At 36.8% G+C, this 8239-nt stretch overlaps 1 long non-coding RNA gene across 1 annotated transcript; it reads left to right on the forward strand.

Moving 5' to 3' along the window:
- The first annotated feature begins 5301 nt into the window (after positions 1-5301).
- Positions 5302-7964, forward strand: LOC139729553 (uncharacterized). The gene is made up of 3 exons (XR_011710874.1): positions 5302-5458; positions 6531-6799; positions 7873-7964. It is a non-coding gene; the product is annotated as an uncharacterized lncRNA (long non-coding RNA).
- The last annotated feature ends 275 nt before the right edge of the window (positions 7965-8239 follow it).

Genomic DNA, 8239 nt, shown 5'->3' on the forward strand with positions numbered 1-8239 from the left:
TATACCATATAGTGTAAATATATGGTGGGAATATTGCATATATGGTACATCTGTATGGTAGATGCTTGTTCTATGGTATACCATATGGTGTAGATACATGGTGAGTAGACTGCATATGGTACATCTCTATGGTAGATGCATGTTCTATGGTATACCACATGGTGCAAATTTATGGTGAATAAAGTGCATATGGTACATCTGTATGGTAGATATGCATTCTATGGTACACCATATGGTGTAGATACAAGGTGAGTAGACTGCATATGGTACATGTCTATGGTAGATGCATGTTCTATGGTATACCACATGGTGCAAATTTATGGTGAATAAAGTGCATATGGTACATCTGTATGGTAGATATGCGTTCTATGGTACACCATATGGTGTAGATACAAGGTGAGTAGACTGCATATGGTACATCTGTATGGTAGATATGCGTTCTATGGTACACCATATGGTGTAGATACAAGGTGAGTAGACTGCATATGGTACATCTGTATGGTAGATATGCGTTCTATGGTACACCATATGGTGTAGATACAAGGTGAGTAGACTGCATATGGTACATCTCTATGGTAGATGCATGTTCTATGGTATACCACATGGTGCAAATTTATGGTGAATAAAGTGTATATGGTACATCTGTATGGTAGATATGCGTTCTATGGTACACCATATGGTGTAGATACAAGGTGAGTAGACTGCATATGGTACATCTCTATGGTAGATGCATGTTCTATGGTATACCACATGGTGCAAATTTACGATGAATAAAGTGCATATGGTACATCTGTATGGTAGATATGCGTTCTATGGTATACCAAATGGTGTAAATATATGGCGAGCAGATTTATGGATATGGTATATCTCTATGGTAGATGCGTGTCTTATGGTATACTACATGGTGTAAATATATGGTGAGTAGAATGAATATCGTAGATGCTTGTTCTATGGTATACCACATGGTGTAAATTTATAGTGTATCATAGAATGCATATATATATGGTATATTTGTATGGTAGATGCTTGTTCTATGGTATACCACATTGTGTAAATGATGGCGAGTAGAATTATAGAATGAATATGGTACATCTGTATGGTAGATGCCTGTTCTATGGTATACCACGTAGTGTTAATCATGGTGAGTAGAATAAATATGGTACATTTGTATGACAGGTGCTTGTTCTATGGTATATCACATATGGTGTATATATTATGGTGAGTAGATCGCGTATGGTACATCTGTATGGTAGATGCTTGTTCTACAATATACCGTATGGTGTAGAATATGGTGAATATGGTACATACAGACATTTCTGTTATATATGCAGCTCATATATTAAAATATTTTTTTATTGTGTTACATTTTTTTCATGACTCGGTTTTTGTTTTCATACAGGTAATTAACCATGTGAACAAAATATGGCTGTTAAGTATAGTGTTGGTTCTATGATGGTAATAGATGCATTGTGGTTATATGGTAGATATTAGGTGCTAACATGGAACATTGTATGGTGACTGTGGTAGATATCTGTGGCAGATTAATGCGTCATTTGTGTTAGCTGTTTTGGTTTATGGTAGATATATGGTAATTATATGAACGAAGTATGATTTATGTATGGTGTTTATGGTGTATGCATGGTGGTTCTATAACTTCTATGGTGGGTAAATGGTGCAACCATACCACCATATGCCTACCATATAACCATCATACACCATATATAAGCACCATACATATATCATACTAGTATCATACATCTACCAAATACTACCATACTTCTACCATATAATCACCATACATAAAACTACCCCAGAAGCACCATACAGCTACCATCATGACCGCCATGATACCTACACCATACAACCACCACTCATCTACCACAGAAGTACCATATATCTACCATTTATACACCATATAACCACCATACATACATCATATAGCGACCATACATACCCCATATTACCACCATACATGTTCTATAATGACGACCATTCACCATCCCTGATACTGTTTAGGTTTAGTGATAGCAGACACTCGTCGCAAAAAAAAAAACAACGTCTTTTATTGGTCGTAAACAGGTCAACTGGTCATACGTCGTGTTACGACATATACAACATCTTTATGACGACTTTCAACGGCGAATGAATTGCATAACTAGAATAGTATGCTGTGACATTTACGTCAGTTATTGACCAATAAATTACCAGTGTTTTTCTCCTGCTTTCATGTCGGGATTAAGACGCCAGTTTTACGTCGCTTTTTGACCAGAGCTAGTGCATTCCCGCAACCAGATAAAGACGTCAATTTCACGTCATTTATTAACCTAATCTAGACGTGTTGTATAAAAGGGTTAAAGTTTACTGTATATGTACATATTTCACTCTAAATCTTTTACCAAACCTTAGTAAATCTAAAATACTTGTCAAAATGGAGAATTGTTACATGACATAGCCAGAGCTCGACACTACCGGTGGCCCGGGGCCACCAAAAACGCGCGTCGGGCCACCAACATTTCAGAAATGAAGATTTTGGTGGCCCAATCGGGCCACCAAAATGTCGGATAATTGCCTTTACTTTTGTAGATGGACAGCGGTAACAATCGGCTCCGTAAGATGCCATAATGAATGTCAGATGTTTGCTTTTTATTTTGGAAATGAATAATGGTAATATTCGGCTCCGTATGATACTAAAATAAGTGTCGGATGTTTGATTTTGCGTTCGGAAATGAATAAGGATAACATTCGGCTCCAGAAGATGATGAAATAAATGTGGAATGTTAGCTTTGACGTTCGGAAATGAATACTAATAACATTCAACTCCGTACGATGAGAAAATAAATGCCGGATGTTTGCTTTTTATTTTGGAAATGAATAACGGTAATATTCGGCTCCGTATGATACTAAAAGAAGTGTCGGATGTTTGGTTTTGCGTTCGGAATTGAATAAGGATAATATTCGGCTCCAGAAGATGCTGAAAAATGTGGAATGCTAGCTTTGACGTTCGGAAATGAATACTAATAATATTCAACTCCTTACGATGAGAAAATAAATGCCGGATGTTTGCTTTTACGCTGGAAAGTAAATAACAACAACATTCAGCTCCAGAAGATGCTAAAGCAAGTGTCGAATGATCCCTTTGACGTTCGGAAATGAATAAACATGATATTCAACTCCATATAGATAGTAAAATAAATACCGGATGTTCACGTTCAGGTGAATAAGAATGTCTCATGTTTGCTTTTATGTTCGAATGTATATAGCAACAACATTCAGCTCCGGATGATGCTAAAATAGATGTCGGATATTAATTTTGCTCTGACGTTCGGAAATGAACAACAATAATATTCAACTCCATAGATCACTGTAGATAGTAAAATAAATACCGGATGTTCACGTTCAGGTTTGAAATAAATAGCAATAACAGATCATGCGGAAGATGCTAAAATAAATGTCGAATGATCCCTTGCCCTTTGACGTTCGGAAATGAATAACAATGATATTCAACCCCGAATGATGATTAAATAAATGTCGGATGTTTGCTTTTACTTTCGAAAGTAAATAGCAATAACATTCGGCTAAGGAAGATGCTAAAATAAATGTCAGATGATTGCTCTTGTATACGTTCGGAAGTGAATAGCAGTAATATTCTGCTCCATACGATGCTAAGATAAATGTCGGATATTTGCTATTACATTTCGAAATGAATAACAGTAACTTTCAGCTGCGTTTGATGGTAAAATATTTAAAGGACATAAGGATTGAGAGAATGCGGCAATATTAGTAGAACACATCAGTGAAAGTTTGAGGAAAATTGGACAATCTGTTCAAAAGTTACGAATATTTTAAGTATCTGCGCAGTCACTGCTGGAAGAGAAGACTACTACAGTGTATGATGTCACATGCGTACAACTATATAAGGAAAATAAAAAGAGAATTTCACAAAACTTTACTTTATTAATAAAGTGCACATTTCTTCGACTTGCTACTGACGTATGTTAAGGGTAAACTATTCCCCCTGCCTTCTGAAAGAGAGAAGTGGAGTGTTCTTTTGTTATGCAAAAAAAATTGAATATGTTGAATTTTCTTTATTCTTTCTTTATATCGTTGTACTCATGTGACATCACAAGCCATGGTATACTCTTTTCATCCAGCCGTGACTGAGCAGAAACTTCAAAAATTCATAACTTTTTAACGGATTGTCCGATTTTGCTCAAACTCTCACTGATGTGTTCTACTAATATTGCTGCGTTCACTCAACCCACATGTCTATGAAGGTGAACTTGTCCTTTAAAGTCTGATGTCTGCCTTGACGTTCAAAAATGAAAAACAGTAAAATTCGGCTCCGTACAATGCTAAATTGTCAGGTAATTCATTTCACTTTCGGAAGTGGACAGCAATAACATTCGACTCCGTACGATAATAAAACAAATGTTGGATGTTTGCTTTTTTAATTTTAAAATGAATAACGGTAATATTCTGCTCCGTACGATGCTAAAATGAATAACAGATTATTGCTTTTACATTTGGAAATGATTAACGGTATCAATCGGCTCAGTTAGATGCTACAATAAATCGGGGATGTTTGCTTTCACGTTCAGAAATGAATAAGGATAACATTCAGCTCCGTAACATGCGAAAATGAATGTCAGTTCTTTGCTTTTACATTTGAAAAAAAAAAAAACAATAGTAACATTCGGCTCCGTATGGTGTTAAAATACTAGTAAATGTTGGATAATTGCTTTTACAATCAGAAATGAATAACGGTAACTTCCAGCTCTTTATAATGCCAAAACAGATGTCGGATGTTCACAAATGTCTGCAAATGCTCCCACTCTATCGTTTCAAACGTAAGTTTTGACCACCTAAATAGGCATCAACTTTTATAATAATCTATAAGCCTATTTGCTAAATCTTAGAACTCAGAATAACGGTAAGATGATTGAATTTTCTCTTCATTTATTTTAGACATGGGTACATGTATCACTTGAGTAATACTTAATATTTCATTTTCTATGTTCAGTAGGACCGATTTAGTATTCATGTTTTTCTTGATTTTTTTTTCGGGCCACCAGATTTTACTTTCGGGCCACCAAAAAATAAAAATTAATGATTTTGGTGGCCCGATCGGGCCACCAAAAATAAAAGTTAGTGTCGAGCCCTGCCATAGCCATATACCAATAGTCCCCTTCGCTCTGCCATCCCCTGGCCGTGCGCGCCAAAATTAAAAAGCACAGCTCGTACGTTAACCGCCAGCGCGCGGTATGCGCAGCGCAGTGCCATTGTTCGAACTGTAACCGTTAGATGTCCCCAACGCAAGCGATCTAAGGACACGTCTCGAAAGATCGGAGATTGAATGCCAAATTTGGAGACTGGAAGTGGAAAGGTGAACTGCATAAAAGCATCTGTTCGCTGAAGAGGCCGGTTTCATCAAAGAACTAACAATTCCACGTCAAATTCGGTAAGAATTTATTTGATGCCTGTTCTCCATCCACTCGCACTCGGCAAATATTGTTTTTACTCCCACAGTCCCATATATGATTTTCTGTGTTGGTGCTTAACTGCGACCAGCAGCCCCATGCATACACTATGCGTATGGGCTGCTGGTCGCAGTTAGTGCTTAAATTGGTAACCAACATAGATGTGGGGGCAGTTTCTGTCAAAATGAAATCACATTCTGCAGTAATTTACAGTGCAACTGCAAGTTTATAAGCCCGCTTACGCAGAAATGATCGACTTAAGTGATCAAGATCGGTGTGTTGAATATGCAGGCTATACATGTACCGATGTAGCTCGTTAGCTGGTTAGAAGAAAATGCAACCTTAGATCAAAGGAAACAATATTCTAACTGGAATCGGCTCAGGACTGTGCTTGACAGGATTGTGCTTGTTAGGACTTGCAAGATTCTTCCTAAATTTTGCCGTAATAATCAAGATCTACTGTGGCATTACAAAATACAAAGACGGAACTTGCAACTACATTGTACATAAGTCATAACATGTGTAACTTAAACAGAAATCCAAGTTCAACATAATTAAGGCTTCACCGAAGGCTTATAGTACTGGAAGGATATTATTCATTGTCACAATTAATCTATTGTTGTTGACACTGTCAATGACAATGTTACAATTCTTACAGACAAGGACAAGGTCAGAGCCCATGGCCCATATGGAACACGAAGCAGTCTAACCCATGCATATTAGTGTGTGATTCAAAATGTTTTCGTTAATATTGGTTCTCTATAAGAATTCTTGCAATCTGCATTGATTTATATAATGAAACTTTAGATAAGTACAATTCAACAATTTTGGATTGAACAATGTTAGACACTGCCTTCCAATGTTGATTGAGGCTTTTAAGAAATTTATAGAGAACACGCAACTTTATAAAAATACAGCACATGAAACAAATTTACTTTTGCTGATGTGGCAATTTAAATGCAGGAAGTGGCTTTTTTTTCAAAACTCATACTTTCCAGTGAAGTAATGAAATCGTTTTTTGTCAATTTGTTTGTTTTAATTTCATATTTAAAGGTATGGCTGCTAGCAGTGAGCATGAAAAGTGCTTGTAGGAATGGAGGGCGACTGGAGGAGCCATGACATGAACTACACTTGTCGGCAACAAATGGGAGCTTCGTACGTGTACGTAGGGCAGAACTGATGCGAGACACATGTACCAGCCTGCCCTACCACTCATGTTGAGAAAGGCACATGTATGATGATGACCAATGCTCCCTCTGAGCCCCTGACCCTGAGTCCTGGAGGCTGGACATCATGACTTGTTTGGGTTTTGTACATCACAGGTATGATACCACACGAGCACCCATAATTCATCACCATCAATTACAATTCCGGGGGCGGGGGGCAACTGCCATTGCAACGTGGACACCATGCTCGTTCATGAACTTTCAAAATGGACCCTAAATGAGTACCGGTAATGACCCTTCGATTTTTTCCACCGTATGAAGTATTCGTATTCAGATTTTCATGAGTTGTAAAATATATTCCCTGAACACATATCGAGCTATTGAAAAGCGAACACTTTTTTCAAAATTTCTGTGATTTTGATACCCTTTCTACTGTTCGCGCATGCATTGCCTGACCGTGAAAAAAAAACCTTTTGCATGTTTTGTTGAATGAGCATGGTGTCCACCTTTCAGTGGCAGTTGCCCCCCCCCCCCCGAGAGGGACAATTTTACAAGTTTTTAAAAAAAAAAATCTATTGACAACATATACAGTAATGACCGTGGTAGTACGTAATATAAGCATAAAATCGACATGCAAAATTTGCATTTGATTTGACCCTCAAGAGGCAAATAAGTGCACTTATGACTCTGTATTTTGCAATATGCTAGGATTCACATCATTTTCAGTGAAAGAGCATTTGAGTTCAATTAATATTCAACAAAAATATGTGCAGAATAGATTAATTCATTTTTTTTTTGTCATACATGATGTACAATGTATTCATATGATGGAAATGTGTTATGTGAAGCTTGCTTTCAACTTGCTTGATTTTCACCACTTTTATACTCCAAAAAGTGTGCCTATAATTTGATTTAAAAAGACTGTAGATATGAATTTTAGACTGATATTTGTAATAGAAAATGTATTGTTTTCTGTAACTTGCTTTTTATTGCTTAATGAATACATGGATCTTTGAATCGTTAGTTTTTTTTTATTGAATAGAAAGGGAAAAATATAAGCCTCTAAAGCTTAATTCATCTTCCAATATTTCTTGGAAAGTGATCCATAGCCCATGAATCACTCTCCATTGCTCACAAGAAATATTGGTAGATGAATGGCACTTGTGTACTGTCTTGTGTGGTCTCAGTCACAATTTGGATCACCTTTTTCACTTTTATCTCTGGCACAGAAAATCATGAAATAGCCACCAGGAGGTGTCAAAAGGCAACAGATTAGGTGTGGATTCCATGTTGGAGGCAACCATCAGCAATAGAAGAATCAGGTGATTATCACATTACTGATTCTAAAGCACAAAGATAGTTTTGGTAAATCTGAAAAGTTTTCACAAATTTCCTCTCCTTGCAAAGTCAGATCATTATGAAGAGTATTTAAGCCAATGAAAACATATACTTTTGTGTGAAGATTGTAGTAACTAGAGAGTACCAAGTCATCCATTTGGATGATCAGTTTGTCCTACCTTGATAGGATCAAATTCATTAACTGCATAATGGCATTTGAGGAATATTAAGAAAAAAAAATCCACCTTACTTTGAGAA

The sequence above is a fragment of the Diadema antillarum genome, unplaced genomic scaffold, assembly GCF_040938485.1.
Source record: "Diadema antillarum isolate AM-2024a unplaced genomic scaffold, OU_Dant_1.0 seq00000246_RagTag, whole genome shotgun sequence".
Lineage (NCBI taxonomy): Eukaryota > Metazoa > Echinodermata > Echinoidea > Diadematoida > Diadematidae > Diadema > Diadema antillarum.